Source organism: Vulpes lagopus, chromosome 11 (genome assembly GCF_018345385.1).
Source record: "Vulpes lagopus strain Blue_001 chromosome 11, ASM1834538v1, whole genome shotgun sequence".
Classification (NCBI taxonomy): Eukaryota; Metazoa; Chordata; class Mammalia; order Carnivora; family Canidae; genus Vulpes; species Vulpes lagopus.
This window is the reverse complement of record NC_054834.1, coordinates 20,006,136-20,025,761: the sequence shown is the minus strand read 5'-3', so window position 1 is coordinate 20,025,761 and position 19,626 is coordinate 20,006,136.

Sequence of the window (19,626 nt, the reverse complement as noted above, 5' to 3'; positions counted from 1 at the left end):
ATTCCGTAATCTAACCATGTATATGTTTTTATTTGTTATTACTTTAGTTTAGTTCAGTTTAGTGTAGTGTGTTGTGTGGTGTTGTGTTGTGTTGTGTTGTGTTGTGTTGTGTTGTTTTGTCCTGCTGTAAAACCCTTAGGATAATTTTTACCAGCATTCCTCCCTAGTTTCTATAAATATAAATTTGGAAAATATTGTTTTTGTTTCGGTGCCCATGTCATCTCCTCCTGGATTAGACCTTGTAATCATCCTCGCCATCCTGCATTAAGTTTCTAATTCTAGGTCTGGAAACAACGAAAGTAGGGTGGGTCATGAACAGAGAGCTGGCCTTGCCTTACAAGAGGATGCTTCATTGAGGTCATTTAGAATCATCAGGTGGGGACGCCTGGGTGGCTCAGTGGTTGAGCTTCTGCCTTTGGCCCAGGGCATGATCCCAGAGTCCTGGGATGGAGTCCCACATCAGGCTCCCTGCCAGGAGCCTGCCTCTCCCTCTGCCTGTGTCTCTCTCTCTGTGTCTCTCATGAATAAATAAGTAAAATCTTAAAAAAAAAAAAAAAAAAAAAAGAATCATCAAGTGAAGTGAGGCTAATGTTCCCAGAGAGGCAAAGATGGGCTGCTTCTGATGCAAAGTGAGGATCAGTGGAAGTAAGCAGCTTCAACTCCTCAGATTCATTGGAATCCATTAGAAGGTTCCTATTTCAATTCTTAGATGTTCTACTCCTTCTTAATTAATACCCCATCTTTTACGTAAGAGGCAAAGCTTGCTAAAATTCCATTTGTCTTGTAAATCTGCAACTCATCACATCACATCTTATTTCTGGTTCTGTATTTAGCAGCTTCATATCTATAAGTAACTAAAAATATATTTTTAAGAGCAATCATAAAAGGATTTTGCTTTTTTGACTGTGCCATTAGCACAAAAACACTTTATTTCCTATTTGCTCTTGTTTTCTTTGGATTACCAGCACTCCATTCTTACTGTTTCCTGGATTCATATTCTTATATCCTATGTTATTTCAGACAGGTTTTGCTCAGAAAAACAGAAAACATAGCGGGAAGAGATTTAATAGAGGAAAATAGAGATATAATAGAGGAAATTTAAAGAGATTTAATAGAGAAACTTACAAAACAATTTGAAAATCAAGGTTGGGGGAGGTGGCAAAAATCTGCTAGATTCAAGGAAATCATGAGGTGAAAAATTGCAAGAAACTACAGCTTATCTCCTGAGCTGCCATTAGCATCCAAGTGGGTAATCCAAAAGGAAAACACTCAGAAAATGGTGGAGAATCTCCATCTGTTCTTTTGTAGTCCTACAAACCTATTTGCTGCTCATTCAGTAACGGTGCTCCCTTCCCTTCCTCCTGGTGGAAGGCAAATCTCGGTGGGTTTCTCACATTTCTGCACATCTGACTGACTGACTTAATTGCAGACTACCTTTTCAAGGATGTTTAGGTAGCAAAGAGCCTTGGAAGACAGAAATAGTTTCTCCCTTCAGGGCAAAAGCCAGATAGGATTACTGCTTATGGTAAAAAAAAAAAAAAAATTCAGGTGCCTTAGGCTCAGAGCTTTTCTCCTGTAACCCACCCCACTGTATGAGTAGGTATCCAGCCCTCTGTGCGTTGTCTGTGGGATTTGTGTCTGCTCATCTGGCTTTTACTGAGGTTCTGAACGAGGAAGTCCTTCATCTCTGATTCAAGAGTTTCATGTCCTCTACCAGCTTCCATAAAACACTGCCAGCCTAATTTGTCAACTTGGAAGTAGGGTCAAATTTCAGACCCTTCCAGTTCTTGACACGAAATTTCATATCTTGAAGGAAAAATTTGCTTTCTCCAATACAAGATAATAGCATAAGAACAATCAAAGATGAATAAATGTATCTACCTAACCCCTCAAAAAAATCATCAGATAACTTTTATTAATACCATTGTAAAAATTACTTTAGAATTTTTAGGTCATTTTTTCATATCTCATTAATTTCACCTTTTATCTTTATTAAGTCCTCACATATACATGCTCATTCACAATGTGTCCTTTATATATTCATTGAACAATTGAATTCCTACTCTCTGCTAGGCTTTGAGTTTGAAACTATTACCGAAAACGTACATTATCTCTATTTCATTGGGACTATTTTGTATTCTGTGGTTCTCTTTTAACTTCCTAAATTGAATGTTGTCCATATTATAAACTAACTATGGCTTTACTGTTCATGTTGATTATCTGAAGTATCCTTATCTTCATAAATTTCCGAGTTATGGCACTTCTCAGTACTAAGCTTCCGAGCGAAGAGTTGCACAATTTGTGAATTAAAATCTGAGTCTTCTTTGCTTTCATTTCTATGAGTTCATAAAAGAATAGTCTGCAAAGGGGGCCACTGCTAAATGGATGCTGATAACCTAGTAGATACAGTACCAGGTGGCATGTATGTCGCCCTTCATAAAATGTAGATTTCCTATTTTCAGAAAATATGGGAATCATCCCAAAGTCTTCATTGTAAATAAGACTGCCTAATTGTCTGGGGCCTTTACCTTTGCACTTTCATTTCCTAAAACATAATTTCCTTGAATCTTGATCCCTGCTGAGTCAATTCTACTGGCATCAATCCATATATCAGAGACATTATAAACTTTCACATGAATCCAACATCCTCTACATACTTTCTTAATTGGATCACTGTCATCCTCTACATAGACTTTGGATACTGGCTAACTGCCATTGAATTTCTTTGTAACTACATGTCTCTCTGCCACCCATCTGTAAGCTACCTTCTGTTTTATAGTTAAATGAATCACAGAACCCTAACACCAAGATATATTCCTCAAAATCATTACCATCTCCACCATCTTTTATTGGCTTAAGGACTATGTTTGACTGCCTTACAAAAAAACAAAACAAAACAAAACAAAAAGCCAATAACCAAATAAGCCTTAATCTCCTTGCATCCTGTTTTGCCTTCCCAGAAAGAATAGTTGAATTAATTTTAAAACATAATTTCAGAAATGAAAAGTTGCATCTCATTTGCAGCTGAAATCAATCAGAGCGACAGCAGTTACCAACCAAATGCAAGACAGAAGAATATCTAATACTTCCTAAAGTCAGAAACTTTTTCTTTTTTTCTGAAACAGGAACTGGAGGTTTCCCACACTCTCTCCCACTTAACCTTTCAAAAATAAAATTGATTTCTTCTAAAGAGTCCTATGGAATCTCTCTCCTCAGCCTTTGTATGTACATGGTTCCCCTTGGCAAAGAAAAGACGAAGTCTGCTAGTTAAAGCAGGAAGAGAAAGTAGATTTTACTCAGCAGCTATTGAACTAGGAGAAAAGAGACCCCAGGATAGAACTAGGTTCAACCCCAGTATAGAACTGGGTGGGAATTTATAGCCAAGGAGCAGGTGAAGGCTCTATGGATGGAAAATTAACTAAGAGGAAACAAGAAGGGTCGGAGCTTTCTAGAGAAACCAACCTACCAGGACTCTTGCTGAAGGCCGTCCAAGGTGCTTAGATCGCATCTGTGCGCTGAGGGAGGATGACTTTGGCCAGATATCAAGGGTAAGCAGGTACGGAAAGTGGGGGATTCTGACTTACATGACTTGCCAGATTCTTGCTACAACTTGGCTCTTAGAGGATACGCCCAAGGACAGGGTCTAGTCTGGCTCAGAAGAACCTTACTAAAGTTTGGTAAATAAGAGAATCATCATCATTCTCTCCTCTTGTTCAAGAGGCATTCTTCTTTCCTTTGAACAAAGTTAGGTCCCCTTCTCATTTGATCTCCTTTTGCTCATTAAGGACCAACTGAAGCGTCTGGTGAAACTTGGTAGTAGGGGATATCTGCTGGATGGTGCTAGCAGTCCAGCATTAACAAAGGCAGTTTATGAAAATGGAAGAAAAACAAAGACTCATAGTCAGAAACCCGCTGAGTCCAGAGGACAGCCAGCCAGTCGAGGAGATTTCTAGATGCCAGGCTCAAGAATGGCAGTGGCAATGCAGTGCACTTCATGGTTTGCAGTTTGAATCTCTTTGGTGATGGCAGCGAATTTTCCAGCAAACTTGCTCACGTGGCAGCAGGCATGCAGTTTGCTCATCTATGATCTGTTGTGGTGAACGCTTTGAAGTTTATGTCAAGCCCTCCAGCTTTAGCTTCAGGAAAGGGGCAGTTTTCATTTTCAGTGATGCCAAGACCCAACAGCAGCAGCAGAATGAGAAACATTAGTCTACAGCGTTGTGGCCAGATATCAGAGGAAACTGAAAGAATTGAGAGCCCACATGGGCACACCATAGCTTTCCAATGAAACCAAATTCCTCTCTACAGTCACTCCCTTTTTGCCTTATTTACAAAATAAGTCTAATCTCATTAGATTCATCTGGAGTTTTCATATGAGTGAAGCAAGAAAGGTGATTGACCACACAAGCCTTTTTGAGCTTGCTGTGCTGTGATTTTTTCATAAGGGATGTCACCTTAGACTTTTAAAAACCTCTCAAGGCTAGCAAGCCAAACTGGGACTCTCGCCTACCTACCAAGAAGGCTCCCAAATAGGCCACAGGTAGGCACTAGAAAGCTTGGCAGGGAAATTGAAGAACTAAAGCTGCTATCTGCAGAGGTTACACCCTGCCCAAGTTGTGAGAGAGTTCAAGGGACCTCCGGGAAGAGAAACTGAGGAAGGGGCTGGAGCAGGTTAGCTTCGTGCACTCTCGGAACTGACCATCGGTTTCCCTCCTGAACACAGCTCTGCCCTGAGAGAAACCGCTTGGGATGGGAATAAAAATTGATCAGACAAGAGACAAAAGACCTGAAGGAAGAAAATGGTCTGAAAGCCTCAGTGGAAACACTGAACATGTGTGTGGCTGCTTTGAGCTTCACAGCATGACCGGGTGGATGAACCACATGGGTTGGTGTCTAGCATTTTCCTCTGCATCTGGTCAGATTCTCCAGAATATTCTCTTTCAATATCCTGCCTGGTAGCTAAAGGTCTGGCTATGAGCTCTGGGAGCTGAGTAGAGAAGGAAGGCGGGGAGGTTTTTGCCCAGCCCACAACGAGCCCTAAGCCCATATCCCCAATCTCTGTGTGACACCAACATTATCACTTGTGCCATTTGATCCCCACCCCAAAGACCCTTGGTCTTATCTTTTCCAGGAAATAAATCTTTTGTCTTCTGTCTAGTGGGTTAGTTGGGGCAAGGAACTAGAGATTTAACTGGGTTTGTTTGTTTGTTTTAACAGTTTTCCCCAATTTCCCTCATTTTAGCTTTTTACCATTTACTCCTAGGCCCTGAGGCACATGGTGTCACCTATTCCTGGCATTTTTAAAAAGATTTATCTATTTATTTGGGAGAGCAAGGAAGAGCATACGAGGTGGGGGGAGTGAATCTCAAGCAGACTCCCCACTGAGCATGGAGCCCAATATGAGACGATCTCAGGACCCTGAGATCATGACTTGAGCTGAAACCAAGATTCAGACACTTAACCAACTGAGCCTCCCAGGCGCCTCAACTCCTGGCATTTTCTATGATTCTCTGCTGTAAATCAGGGGGCTTCTCCGATTGCTCAGGCACTGCTGCCTGGAGGCTCCTCTTTCTCAGGACTGCTCAGTAAGTTCCCATAGGTCCATCTGTTTCCCAGCCTGCAACACGCATTGCTGTCAGCTTTGTAAATGTCAGACTTCCAGGTCTATACATCTCAGTTCTTTGATACCAATTATACTGCTTAAGATCTGCATATTCTCTGAGAACCTCTACTGGTCATTTGAGAATACACTCCTAGGAGCACATCCCTGAGCTACCCGCAGGGTGGATTGCCACAAAAAGTTGTAGGCGTGCATGAGATACAGATGACTTTAGTCCTTGAGGTGACCAGGTAGGGCCAGGAATGGTCTCCAGAGACCCAGCCCTGAGTTCTACAGACGATGGTCCCAGCAGAGCAAGCCTGGAAAGCGCACCTAAGGTCCTGCAAGCAGTGACTGTCCAGTGCTTACTGCTGGACGATAAGGAAGGGAATCCTTTACCACCTGGACATTCTCATCAGCTGCCACTATGGACATGGGTTCCATTGAACTGCTGCAAATGGGAGGTCCCAAAGAACATGGTATGCAGACCAAGGTTAGGGGCAGAGCTAAAACTGTCCGCACATCCATTGGAGCATTCTGTTCACTTTGCAATCCAGGTACACTTTTAGAGCCATCTAAGCCAGTGACCAAGTCACAGCGCCGTGTATGCATTCTGCAAATGAGAGATTCGCCATCATATTGAAAGTCTGGATTTGAAAGAGTTTGAATGCATTTAAAATCCATTACAATTATCCAAAGACTTATTTTTTTTTTTTTATTTCATCTATTTATTTGACACAGAGAGAGAGTGAGAGCACAAGCAGGGGGAGTGGCAGGCAGAGGGAGAGGGAGAAGCAGGTGCCCTGCAGGGCACAGAGCCTGGGGGGTGGGAGGTGGATCCCAGGACCCTGGAACCATGACCTGAGCTGAAGGCAGACCCTTAACCTACCGAGCACCCAGATGCCCCACAATTATCCCAAGAATTGTAATCAGTATATTATTAATAAAACAAAGAATACCTGTAAGATCATTTAAATACAATTTCAGTAGTTCCGAATTCTTAAATGGTTTTAAAGTGTGTTTAAGTGATTTTTCATATATCTATGTGAACAAAGATTTTCCTTGGTGGAGACTACCAAGAATCTGAAAAGATCATTAAAAGGTCTTGAAAGGAAGCTGTGTGTAGCCCTTTGAAGCATAGACCCTAATTTGTTTTTAACAGATCTAAGCTCAAATGTCTCATTAAAAGTTTTCAACGGATATTATTTTCAAGTTACATATACATTTAATATCTAAATTTTCCCCCAAACCTTGTGCTTTATTTCTTTTCATGTAAAAACTGTCCTGAATCTTTGCAAAGTTCCATATGGAAGCCCTTGGCTCCCTTCAGTGTATCCGTGTCTTTGACCGGATCCCCTGGAAACAGATTCAGAGACAGAGAACCCAGGCAGCCTTCCTGGGAAATGCCTTCAGGAGATGCACCTGTACATTCAGCCGGAGGCAAGACTGCACAGAGGGAGCAGCTGACCCACACGGCAGGACAGTGGAGGCCACAGCTGACCCCGCTCGGAACTCCAGAGCTGTGGTGACCCTCAGAGTTGCCTCAGTTGATTTGGGGACTGGGCCTATAAGCCCCGTATGAGCCATTTGTTACACCTGCTGTGCAGCTGTGCCATCCTGGGTGAGACACAATGTGACAAGTGGGAAGCTCACGTCCCCCCCAGCCTGCAGGTGGGTAGGTCAGCCCAGGACCAAACACCAGAGCGTTTGCCAGGCCAAGTGCTGGGGGAAGCACTGCTGAGTCATCATAGGAACTGACTTGACTTCTTCCCTTCCTAAGGCTTCTACTGAGCAACGTTCGCTTAGATTACTACTGACCCTTGAACAACATGGGGGTTGGGGTGCCGAGCCCCCCTTCTCCACATAGTCAAAAAAATCTGTATGACTTTGTGGAGTCCTCAAAAAAATTAATTATTAAGAGCCTGATGTTGACGAGAAGCCTTACCATTAACGTAAACAGTTGATTAACACACATGTTGTATGTTATATGTATTATAGGCTGTGATCCTACAGAGTAAGCTTGAGAAAGGATAATGTTGTCAAGGAAATCATAAGGAAGAGACAATCATTTGTACCACGGCGCTGTATTTAGATAAAAAAACAAACTCTAACTGTAGACCGGCAGTTCAAACCCATGTTGTTCGAGGGTCAACTTCATTTATGTGGGGCCTACTTTTCCAGAACTACTGTACCTCCAGAGTTTTTGCCAGCATTGGGGATGAGAGCTCTATGGATTTTTCATGGCACTTCTTACTATCTAATATTACAAATGACACATTGTCACATCTTTGTTGCTACCATTATAATGTAAGACGTTGACAGCTTCATTTACCACCGTATACGCTGGTATACAGCAAGCTCTCAATAAATGTTCCCTAAAGGGGTGATACAATAAATGAGTGAATGAAAACACTACCTCTCTTTTCTTATCGCTCTTTCTGACTTCACATACTGCTTCTCAGGATCTCATTCTGCTCTAAAATGTACCTGAAAAAAACAAATAAAAAAAAAAAAATGTACCTGAGTGGCAGCGCCACGAGGCCAAATCTAGCAACTCCCTCGAATATCAAAGGACTGCAGATTCTTGAAAGATAACCTGGTGAATTTCCATCCAAAATTGTACTGTTTACATTGTAAGGAATATAATTTCCTTAATTCCAATCTATACTTACCTCACCTTTGAAAAAGAGCTTTTTTAAAAAATATAATTTATCGCAAGAATCGAATTCTTAGTTCTGCAGAAAATGAAGTTCCCCACGTCCATACGTTTTTCAGCTGTGTAATTGCTACCTTCTCCTGAATATATTTAGAACTGAGGAACACAGGCTCAAGAATATTTTCCATCTCTTATCTCTTTCAGGATGTTGGCTTACTCTGATAATTCTCTAGCTCTCTTTGTAGAGTTATAAATTTCCCTTCTGGGTGTTGATAACTTATCTGAAAATGCTATAGTACAATTTATACCTTCTGAGCGAATTTTTTGCTATTAATCTGTTCAGAAATTATTTTATCTACTTCTGCTGTATAACTAGATAAATGATCACAGCAGCTTTTTTTTTTTCTTTCAGGCTTTTAATCAGACCATCAAAGCTAGCTCCTTTCTTCAGTTTTAAATTATGTTTCCATTTTTCCATTTTTCTCCTGTAATCATCTGATTAGTTATTAACTTGAGACCTCTGTTTCTTTCATAGTCCCTAAGATATCCTAAGCCACTGCAGATTTTATGGGACTTGCAATAAATTTAGGGGACAGCCTTTTAACAATAAAGCTCTAAGACATTTCTAATACCAAAAAAAAAAAAAAACCCAAAATAAGACAAATACTACATTTCTTCAGATTGAATGAGGTATTTCTGTTGGCAAATCAATTACTCTGCTTTCTGAAAATTTCCTTAGTTCTTAATATCCTTGTCTTGACGTTCAAAATTATCACTTCCCTATGAATTTTATTGTCTATCTTTCACACAGTCAGCGATCATTCATATATACTGCTTTTTGTTGTGCTTACTTTCAAGGCCTTTCTTTCTAACAAATGTAAGAATTTGTTTCAGTTTAATTCAATGAAGTTTCCAGAGAGTGAAGCACCATTTACAAGAAGTAGTATCATTTATAGAATTCAATGTTTTAATATTGAACCCTCTGTGGATAATAAAGTCCTTAGAAAGAACCGATTAGGTTTGTCTCTGTCCTGATTCAGTTTAGGTCTTTCCTTCTCTTGTCTACAAGCCTTTCTGCATATGTTTAGATCCCATGGAAATAGTTTACCTATTTCCTAGTATTATGGAGAATTTCCACTCTCATAAAAACTTCTTGTTGATAATACTATTAGCATCTATTACCATGCTATGTTTCAAGCATTGTTCCCAGGTTGCAAATCATTTAATTATTTATTTTAGTATTTTTTTTACACTCCTTATAAAATATTATTATGATGTATTTCATGAATGAGAAAACTAAGATCAGGTCACTTCAGCAATTTTCCATCATCGAACCATCCCTACCTACTGGAAAGAGGTTTCAAATATTAACTCACTTGTGATATTTCACTGCCTTATATGTATGATCCTTACAATATCAACTTCTCTCCTCCATTAAAGCCTCCTAACCTAATTCCACTGGTCTTGTAATTCTTATAACTCCATCTGAATCCATGAATGAAAGTGTGCCATGTAGTAGCTGCTGGAGACGTAGGTCTTTCTCATAACTTTGTGCGGTGTGAATATGCTCTGATATCTACGTGTGACTGGGGGTAGCAAGTGATTTTGGAGAGAATCTCCTGGGAGAAGAATGCCTTTTGGAAAATGCTCCTACATAATTTCCCAGATTGCAAGCCAATTTCCCAAGGTAAGGAAGTGGCTTGTCTTTGAGGCTAAGATTACTCCAGCTGAGTAACATAAATTACCTTACAGTGAATCATCTCATGTCCTCTCTGTATAAACTATCATTTTTTTTACTGCCACCACCCCCACTTTCAAAGAATTCTGTAATCAATTTCCATCTTCCAAGTTGCATTTATTCCAGAGAGTAACTTTCCTGGTGCCTTTTTTCACTCCTATCCAATATTGATTCTTATTCATTCCAGGCATCCTATCCAAACAAAATTCTATCAACTCAGCTCTTGGTACCCAATATTCCAATATTTCTGGTAAAATAATGACTTCTTCCAAATTTGAGACAAACATTAAAAACAGAATTATGACAAAAACAGAAACAAGCAGAAGAAATAAACCAAGCTAAAGGAAAATAGAAAAAAAATGGAATTTCTGATGGGAGAAGAGGACTTTTTTATTAGGTTTATCTGGAAAAATTAAATGAATGAGAATTATGAACCATGTGAAGGAGTTAATTATGCTCTCAGATATTAAAATTTATTTCGAAGTTATGATATTTACCATAGTGTAATGGTAGTGTAAAAATTGAGTGGCAGACAGCAGCATAGCTCAAGAACCATTGTAGAATCTCAACATTAGACTTAAAATGTCATAAATCTGTAGGCAAAGGATATATTATGTGTAACCTGTGTTGGGGAAAACATGCCATTTTGAAAAAAAAAAAAAGGCCAATTCTCAGTTGGCATTACACCCAAAATATTTTTTTTTACACCCAAAATATTTCTATCGAAACTGGATAGACAAAGTTCTATTGAAACCTTTAGACAAAGGTAACCACTGAACTATGAAATACAAATATTTAAAAATGGAAGATGAGAATTTTCTAGGATTAAAGCCATAATACAGGTGAAGATCATGATGCTGGGTTTGCCTGCTTACATAAAAATTTAAATCTTTAGTGTATCAAACACATTAATGTATTCTATACTACTATTACATATAAATAATTAATGTAAGTCAGAAAGTAGAATGGGAAAATGTATGAATAAATATTTTACAGAAGTTATATAATTAACTAATTGGCATATAACAATCTAATTCATATGATTCAGAGAAAAGCAGATAGAAGATTACCAGTGTGCCATGATGGCCTATAAATTGGAGCAAGAAAATTACAGTGCTGACTGTTACCCCTCAACCACTGTTGGCATCACAAGATAGCAAGTCATATGACCAAAAAAAAAAAAAAAAAAGTGAGGTTTAGTGTATTTGCCAAAAAAAGAGACTGTAGGAAAAAATCAATATTTCTGGTTTATATAACTTGTAGATCTATATCTCCATCAATTCTCAGGGTAGAACAGGGGCAATTTCAAGACAGTTGAGTCCCACTTAGGACAGAGGGACCCTACATTTAAAACACCAAATATCAAGGGGCACTTGGGTGGCTCAGGTGGTTAAGCTCAGGGTGGTAAGTTCAAGCCCTGTGTTGGCCTCTATGCTGAACATGAAGGCTACTTTAAAATAAATAAATAAATAGATGATAGATAGATAGATAGATAGATAGATAGATAGATAGATAGATGATAGATAGATAGATAGATGATAGATAGATAGATAGATAGATAGATAGATAGATAGATAATAGATAGATAGATAGATAGATGATAGATAGATAGATAGATAAATAGATAGATAAAACCAAATATTAAACTTTGGGGTATAAGCAGTGTCTTAGTCTATTCAGCTGCTACAACAGAATACTGTAGACTGAGTGACTTATAAACAACTGAAAGTTATCTCTCATAGTTTTAGAGGCTGGCAAGTCCAGGATCAAGGTGCCAGCAGATTCTGTGTCTGGTGAAGTCCTGTGCTCTGGCTCAGAGATGGCAGTCATTTCTCTGTGTCTTCACATGGCAGGAGGGGTGCGTGATCTCTTTGGGGTCTCTTCTTAGAAGAGCATTAATCTTCCATTTATGAGGGCTCCATCTTCACAACCTAATCCCCTCTCAAAGCCTCACATTCTAATATATTTGGGATTAGATTAGAACATATGAATTTGGGGGCGGAAACATTTAGTCAATAGTAGATGGCAACTATTTACATATGCACATATGTAATGTACATTTATATTTAATAGTATTCGATCTAAAAATAATGGTCACTCTTTCTAGATGCCTGTAAGTGAGGCTTAGTCAGTTGAAACCCAACTCTTGGTTTCAGCTCAGATCATGATCTCGGGTCCTGAGATCCAGCCCTATCCCAGCTCCATGCTCAGTGGGGAGTCTGCTAGAAATTCTTTCTCTCTTCTTCCCTCTCTGTCTGCCCTTCCCCCCCCACACACAAACACACTCTCCGTCTCTCTCAAAAAAATTTTTTTAAATGATGCCTGTAAGTGCTAATATTTCATGATGCATTCAAAATTTAAAAATTTATAGCTTTGCTCAAAACTCAAATATACTAAACAGCTTTATTATTTATAGCAAAAAAAAAAAAATCATGCTTGAACTCACGTATGATTTTTCTTTACCAGTATGACATAAACGTGATCCTAGCTCATGGATTTAGTTTTTCTTCCTTCGCTTCTTTTCACATTTTGTTCAGCCACAGAAATACAAAGCAATTACTATGTATATATTTTTATACAGATTATTTTCCCAGGTTGTATTTTTACCAGAATCTTTTGTTCCAAGTAATTGAATGCATTTCATAAGAATGAGTCACTTCAAAATTAGATTTCTTTTTGGATTATAAGCATAATGTGCATGTGTTTGGGAGAAAAAAAAAGAAGAAAGAAATATTTTTCAAAAAAACAGATGAGTAAGTTAGCATAGCCAAAGGGCAGCAACATCTGATGGGTGACAGGCTTTGCATGCTTCATGTATTAATGCAGTTTCCATAGCAGCCACCACCTCACATGATAGTTCAAAATAGTTTGTAATTGCCAAGATTCTTAAAGGAAAACACACTCAACTTTTATATAATTTAAAAAATCAACTAAATATTTCTGAATCTAGATCCTTGACTCAAACTCAGTAGTGACACTTGTTAGAAGCCACAGCCTTTAAATCTCTATTCCTTCATCTGTAATTAAGAGTAAAAATAAATGTCCTGCCTGCTTCACAGGATCAATGAATGGCATATACGAATGTGCTTCAGAAAATGAAATGTGCTGTACAAATGTGGGACACGATTTATAGAATGAGAGACCATTATGACTGGATGAAATGTTAGAGGTCACCTGGTCCCAGACCCTTGCTTCACAAATGCAGTAAAAAGCACTAGATTTGTCCACAGGATCAGATTAGGTGAATAGCAAGGTCATTAATAGCTCTTGGTCATTGATGTCTACACCCACTGCCCTTGGCCTTTACCCTGCTCTGCCTCTGTAGTCAGACACTGCTCTTTGAGATCCTCCATCCCCTGCCTCTCCGATCCTACACACCGGTCGCTGTGATGGAAAACAATGGCCCGTCTTCAGAGGCCGCAGTTTGCACAGATCTGGCTCACCCAGTGGCCTACACAGAATCTCGGGTTTGCCTTTTCTCACAGCCAAGAGTCTGTGAGATTCAATGTCACATTGAATCCCGAGCATACGTGTCTCCTAAGCTCTTCCAGACTTTATAGTGTCTGAGAATGAGCTCTGATATAACTGGATTTTTTTTTTACTATTACCAGTAGTTTTATTTTTTAAGATTTTATTTATTTATTCATGAGAGACACACAGAGAGAGAGAGAGGCAGAGACATAGGCAGAGGGAGAAGCAGGCTCCATGCAGGGAGCCCGACGTGGGACTCAAACCCAGGACCCCGGGGTCACGCCCTGGGCTGAAGGTGGCACTAAACCGCTGAGCCACCCAGGCTGCCCATAACTGAGACTTTTAATAGAAATTTCAAAAGTCTACAATTGTCTAGGGGATACATCACTCAAAAAGGGGAGAAATTCTGTCTCCTAAAAGAGTTATTATCTGAGTACTCTTAATTGAAAAAAGTTTGCATCTGTTCAGTCAACTTTTATTGTGTATGGTATGTTTTAGTCTAGGGGCAATTTCATGTACAGATCAAATTTAGTGTTCAAATAAAGCTCTCTTGAAGGGAGGTTCTCCCCATTTGTTGATGAAAAAACTGATATGCAGAAATATTAATTACCCTTCTGTTCTAACACCAATACTGGAGGTAGGATTTGAACCTAAGTGTCTTTGTTTTGTCTTTGTCTTTGTTCTCATTAGCTCTGATTAGCTCTTCCATTACTCAATACGTAGTGTACAGTCAGAAATGCTATTGACCAGTCTTGCCCATCGGCTCAGTGTCATATGTCCACATACGAAACTTTACACAGAAGCCAGATTCTTGCACGGGCTTCTGAGATCTCCTAACCCATTCTTAACCCACAGCATTTCCTTCTGTCCATTTCTTCTGACTGTTGCTGCTAATGTCAGTTGCTATCTTCATTCTGCCTCCTCAGTGTAACCCATGTTGACTCAACTCTTGGATATAATACTGATTAGTGATTATGACCTTCTTGATTTGGCCCTACTGCCCCCATGAACAGACCTCACCTACCCTGTCCTGCCACTAAATCTCTGCCAATCACAATTGACCTTTTTTTTAAAAAAAAAAATTTATTTATTTTACAGAGGAGTTGGGGTTGAGGATTGAAGGAGAGGGAGAATGCCAAGCCGACTCCATGTGGAGCCTGTCATGGGGCTCAATCTCACAACCCTGAGAGCAGGATCTGAGCTGAAACCAAGTTGGATGCTCAACCATCTGTGCCACCCAGGCACCCATAATTTATTCTTTGATCAAGCACTAGCTAATAATAGTTCACAAATTCACAAGAGGTATCGGAGTTTCTCATATCTTTTTCTAGAGCCACCAGGACTTGTTGAGGGATAGACACTCATCAGGTCTCTCTTTTTGGGGGGTTCTATACTCAGATGATGCTTAAACCAAAGGATAAATCCAGAAACGTATCTGGATCACAAGAAGCAACCACCTCACTGACTCTGAAGGGGCCTGGGAGAGGAGTAGGAGGGAAACTGAAATATCCAAGGGATATAGTTAAATAGAGAACTTTGTTGATTTACACACATATATGTATGATTTTAAAGACCTCTTACCCTTACTGTGTAAGCTCCAGGAGTAATCTGACTTCCTGTTCAATAACGTGTATCTATTACCTAGCACAGCGACTAGTGCTTAGGGGACATTCAATGGTTTACGCTCAGCATGAATAAACAAGTCAATATATCCTTTAAGAAAATATATGATAGATCACTAAAAGTATCTATAAAGATAACTTTCCTTAATTCTACTAAATCCATCTTATTTATATGATGTCACCATTCTCCTCTTATCCTTGCCCACTTGAAATTAGTTTTAGTTGCTTGTTGGAAAAAGAGAGAGAGAGAGTTGTCCTTAGGAGAGAGAACCTGTTACAGATAGTGAAATGCTGATACCAGACTTCTCAACGTATTGGCTTTTGCATTGCAGAAAGTTAGCAAATGATTCTATTTGCGCCATAATAGTTTCAATTTAGCAAGAATATTTGAAAGCCAATAAATGCCCAAAGCTCTTAGCAGTACTACAGCTATACAAAGGAATTCTTGACAAACCTTTTAGGATTGGCAATTCAAAGAATTTATTTTACTTTATTTTATTTATTGTTCAGGTAAATTGATTGAACTAAAACTGATTTGGATACTTCAAAGTTTAAAAGTCTAATAGAGTTTCAGATGACATTGAAGAGCAGCAGGGACTTCTGAAGACATTCCCCCCACCTGCTGATGAGATTGCTGCTAGGTCAGCCTTTGAGAGGCCTCTCTTCTTCTATAAGTTCGGAGGTGCTGCAGGCTTTCTAGGTTACTAGTTTGAATGTCCAGAGACTGTCTTGAAGGTGACTGGTAGATATTAATTCATTCTCATTACAAAATAAGAATAGTTTGCCTTATTTTACCCTTGAAAGATAAGCAGCGATTAGGTCACCATTCTACACTATCCTATATGCTAGTGTTTGACACATGGGAGAAGTCAATAAATGATGATCTCTCCTTACAAGTGTTTTCATTGCTTGCAATTTACTTGATTTCTAGTAAGAGGTAATACCCTGGCATTTATAGACTACAACACAGATACTGGCATCTCTCAACTATAATGGATTCTAATGACCTAGTTTACTTTGTAAAACTCTTTTCCTTATATGTCCGTATCCACAAACTATCACCACACCCCTGCCAAACTTCCCATACTTCGTCTGTTCACAACCACTACCAATCCTTATTTGCCAGAAAGATATTATCCCTCTTATTAAAAAGTACTTAAATTTTGGAAATGGAAAGATTGTCTAAAGAATATCAACCCCAGCACCAACATTTTATACATTAGGATTCTGGGTCACAGAAAATGTAAGGTTACCCAGCTGATGGGTAGCAAAGTACCTGACAATTGGTTATCAATCTATCTTCTTTCTAAAATATCAGTCTTTTTTATTTAAAATCAATTAATTAACATAGTATATTATTAGTTTCAGAGGTAGAGTTCAGTGATTCATCAGTTGCATATAACACCCAGTTCTCCTTACATCAAGTGTCCTCCTTAATGCCCATCACTCAGTTACCCCCTCCTCCCCTCCCCACCAGCAACCCTCAGTTTGTTTACTGGAGTTAAGAGTCTTTTACAGTTTGTCTTCCTCTCTGATTTTGTATTATTCTATTTTTTCTTCCCTCCTCTACATTCATCTGTTTTGGAGAAACTTTTTCTTTTATTCCTCTTGTTTTCATTTGTTTTTCTTTTAAATTTAAATTCAATAAGCCAACATATAGTACATCATTAGCTTCAGATGTAGATTCGATAATGCATCAGTTGCATATAACACCCGGTGCTCATCACATCATGTGCCCTCCTCAATGTCCATCACCCAATTACTCCATTCCCCCACCCGCCTCCCCTCCAGCATCCCTCAGTTTCTTTCCTGTAGTTAAGAGTCTTTCATGGTTTGTCTCCCTCTCTATTACTTCCCTCCTTTCCCCTCTGATTCTCTGTGCTGTTTCTTATATTTCACATATGAGTGAAATCATTTGATAATTGTCTTTCTCTGATTGACTCCTTTCACTCAGCATAATACCCTCCAGTTCCATCCACATCGATGAAAATGTTAAGTATTCATCCTTTCTGATGGCTGAGTAGTGTTCCATTGTATATATGTATAGACCATGTCTTCTTTATCCATTCATCTGTCGGTGGACATCTGGGCTCTTTCCACAGTTTGGTTATTGTGGATATTGCTGCTATAAACATTGGGGTGCATGTGCCCCTTTGGATCATTACATTTGCATCTTTGGGGTAAATGCCTAGTAGCACAATTGCTGAGTTGTAGGGTAGCTCTATTTTTAACTCTTTGAGGAACCTCCACACAGTTTTCCAGAGTGGCTGCACCAGTTCACATTCCCACCAACAGTGCGGAGGTCTCCCCTTTCTCCACATCCTCTCCAACATTTGTAGTTTCCTGTCTTGTTAATTTTCACCATTCTCATCAGTGTGAGGTGGGATCTCATGGTGGTTTTGATTTGCATTTCCCTGATGCCAAGTGATGTTGAACATTTTTTCATGTGCCTGTTGGCCATGTGTATGTCTTCTTTGGAGAAATGTCTGGTCGTGTCTTCTGCCCATTTCTTGACTGCATTATAAAATATCAGTTTTTTTTTTTTTTTAAATACATTTCTTTTTTTTTTTTTTATTAATTTTTATTTATTTATGATAGTCACAGAGGGAGAGAGAAAGAGAGGCAGAGACACAGGCAGAGGGCGAAGCAGGCTCCATGCACCGGGAGCCCGATGTGGGATTCGATCCCGGGTCTCCAGGATCGCGCCCTGGGCCAAAGGCAGGCGCCAAACCGCTGCGCCACCCAGGGATCCCAAAATATCAGTTTTTAATTTATTCATTTTTGTTATTAGTTTTTCCCCTTTCTACAAAGAATACATCAAGAATACCATGTTGAACAAAGTTCACAAATTTTACCTTGTCTAGTTATACCGATGCCATCCTCTCACCCAAGGGCATAGTCATTGAGAGAAATCACATCAACTCTGTCAATCCCCCAAGACATGAATAGTTATTCAAATAAGCTTGGCATATCTTGAAAAGTCACTCAAACATTAGTGGTTAAGCCCAAGAATGCTTTGGCAAAGAGTGCAGGATTTAAATGTGTAGCCATTTAGAATACATGGCAAAGAATCAATCACCTCATACTCCAATTCCTTGGACTCTAAATGAACCTAATTAATCCTGCCGCCTGGACTCCATGCTTCATGCTAATCAGACCAACTACACTCTTCAGGCAATAACATTTCCCATGGGGGAAATACTATTCAGTCTACTTCCAAACTTCATGGCAATTCAAATATTGGATTGACTAATCCATTCATGTAAAGTGGTGATAAGAGGCATGGGCCCAGGAGTCTACCAGAATCTTGGTCCCACTTACTAACTTTTTAACTTGGACAAGTTGCTTGTTCTTTGATTCTTGGTTTTATTGTCCTTAAAATGGACCTCCTATTACCCCAGAGGATTATTGCAAGCAATAATGAGATATTTCAGCCAAAGTGCTTAGAAATTATCCGACACAGAGGAAGTACTCAATAAATGTTACCTATTGTTAATAAATCATAAAAATTTGTTTTTCTTGAACCTGAGACAAATGCCAAATTCTGTTCTTTTTCAGAAAAAAAATAGGATTCATCTATTTTCAGAAAAAAAAAATTACAGTTTTTACAAACACAACTTAGGTTCCAGCCACTGCCCTGTTGTGAGATCCTAGCCATGTAAGATAAGCTTCCTGTTTTTGTTTCCTGGGGCTTAAAGTATCATAGCACTTGCTACCTTGTGGCATGTTATGAGGTTTAGATGAGTCACAATACATAAAGCACTAAGTTACTAAGTTGGCCTGTAGTTAGCACATTGTAAATATTTGCTATTATTCTGGTTGTTATGTATAACGGATACAGTTAGAACTACTCCAATCCACAGACTTCCTGGAATGTGAGGTAAAAAGTTTTGCCAGCCATTTTCATTATTCTTGGAATAAAAATATTTTCTATTTTTGTTATGCCTAATAAAAATTCCTCTCTTTGACAGGAAATCGTGGAGAGGAGAGTGCTATATATCACACTTTTTTTTTTTTTTAAAGTCTACTTTTGAATGACTATTTTGGCCTTTCCTGGATTGTGTTAGATTGGTTGAATAAAGCACCATTCCCTACCAACACTTAATTCCCACCCAGGTTCTCTGTGGATTTGTGAGTTTGTAAGTGGAAGACAATTAATTAGAGAAGAGTGCACATGTCAAAATTTTTATTGTGCAAGCAAGAGGTCTGCTAGGGGGAATATAACAGGCATCCTAGTTAAGAAATCTTCACAAGGGTGGCCACTAAAAGCAACAAAGAACTGTTGCTGTGATGCTGACGAGAATGTGAATTAGCAGAGTAGCACAGCAGCATTCAGACGTCTAGTTTGACCCTCCTGTTACCCTTTTCTGCCAAAACATCTTGATTTTATTGGTTTTTTGGAGGTATGGGTTTCAGTTTTTTTAAAGGCTGCATCAGATATAGTGTGTGTGTGTGTCTGTGTGTGTGTGTATGTACAGCAAACAAATAATTACACATAAACCTTAAAGAAAAGCTTAATAAGAAAATCTATAGACCATTA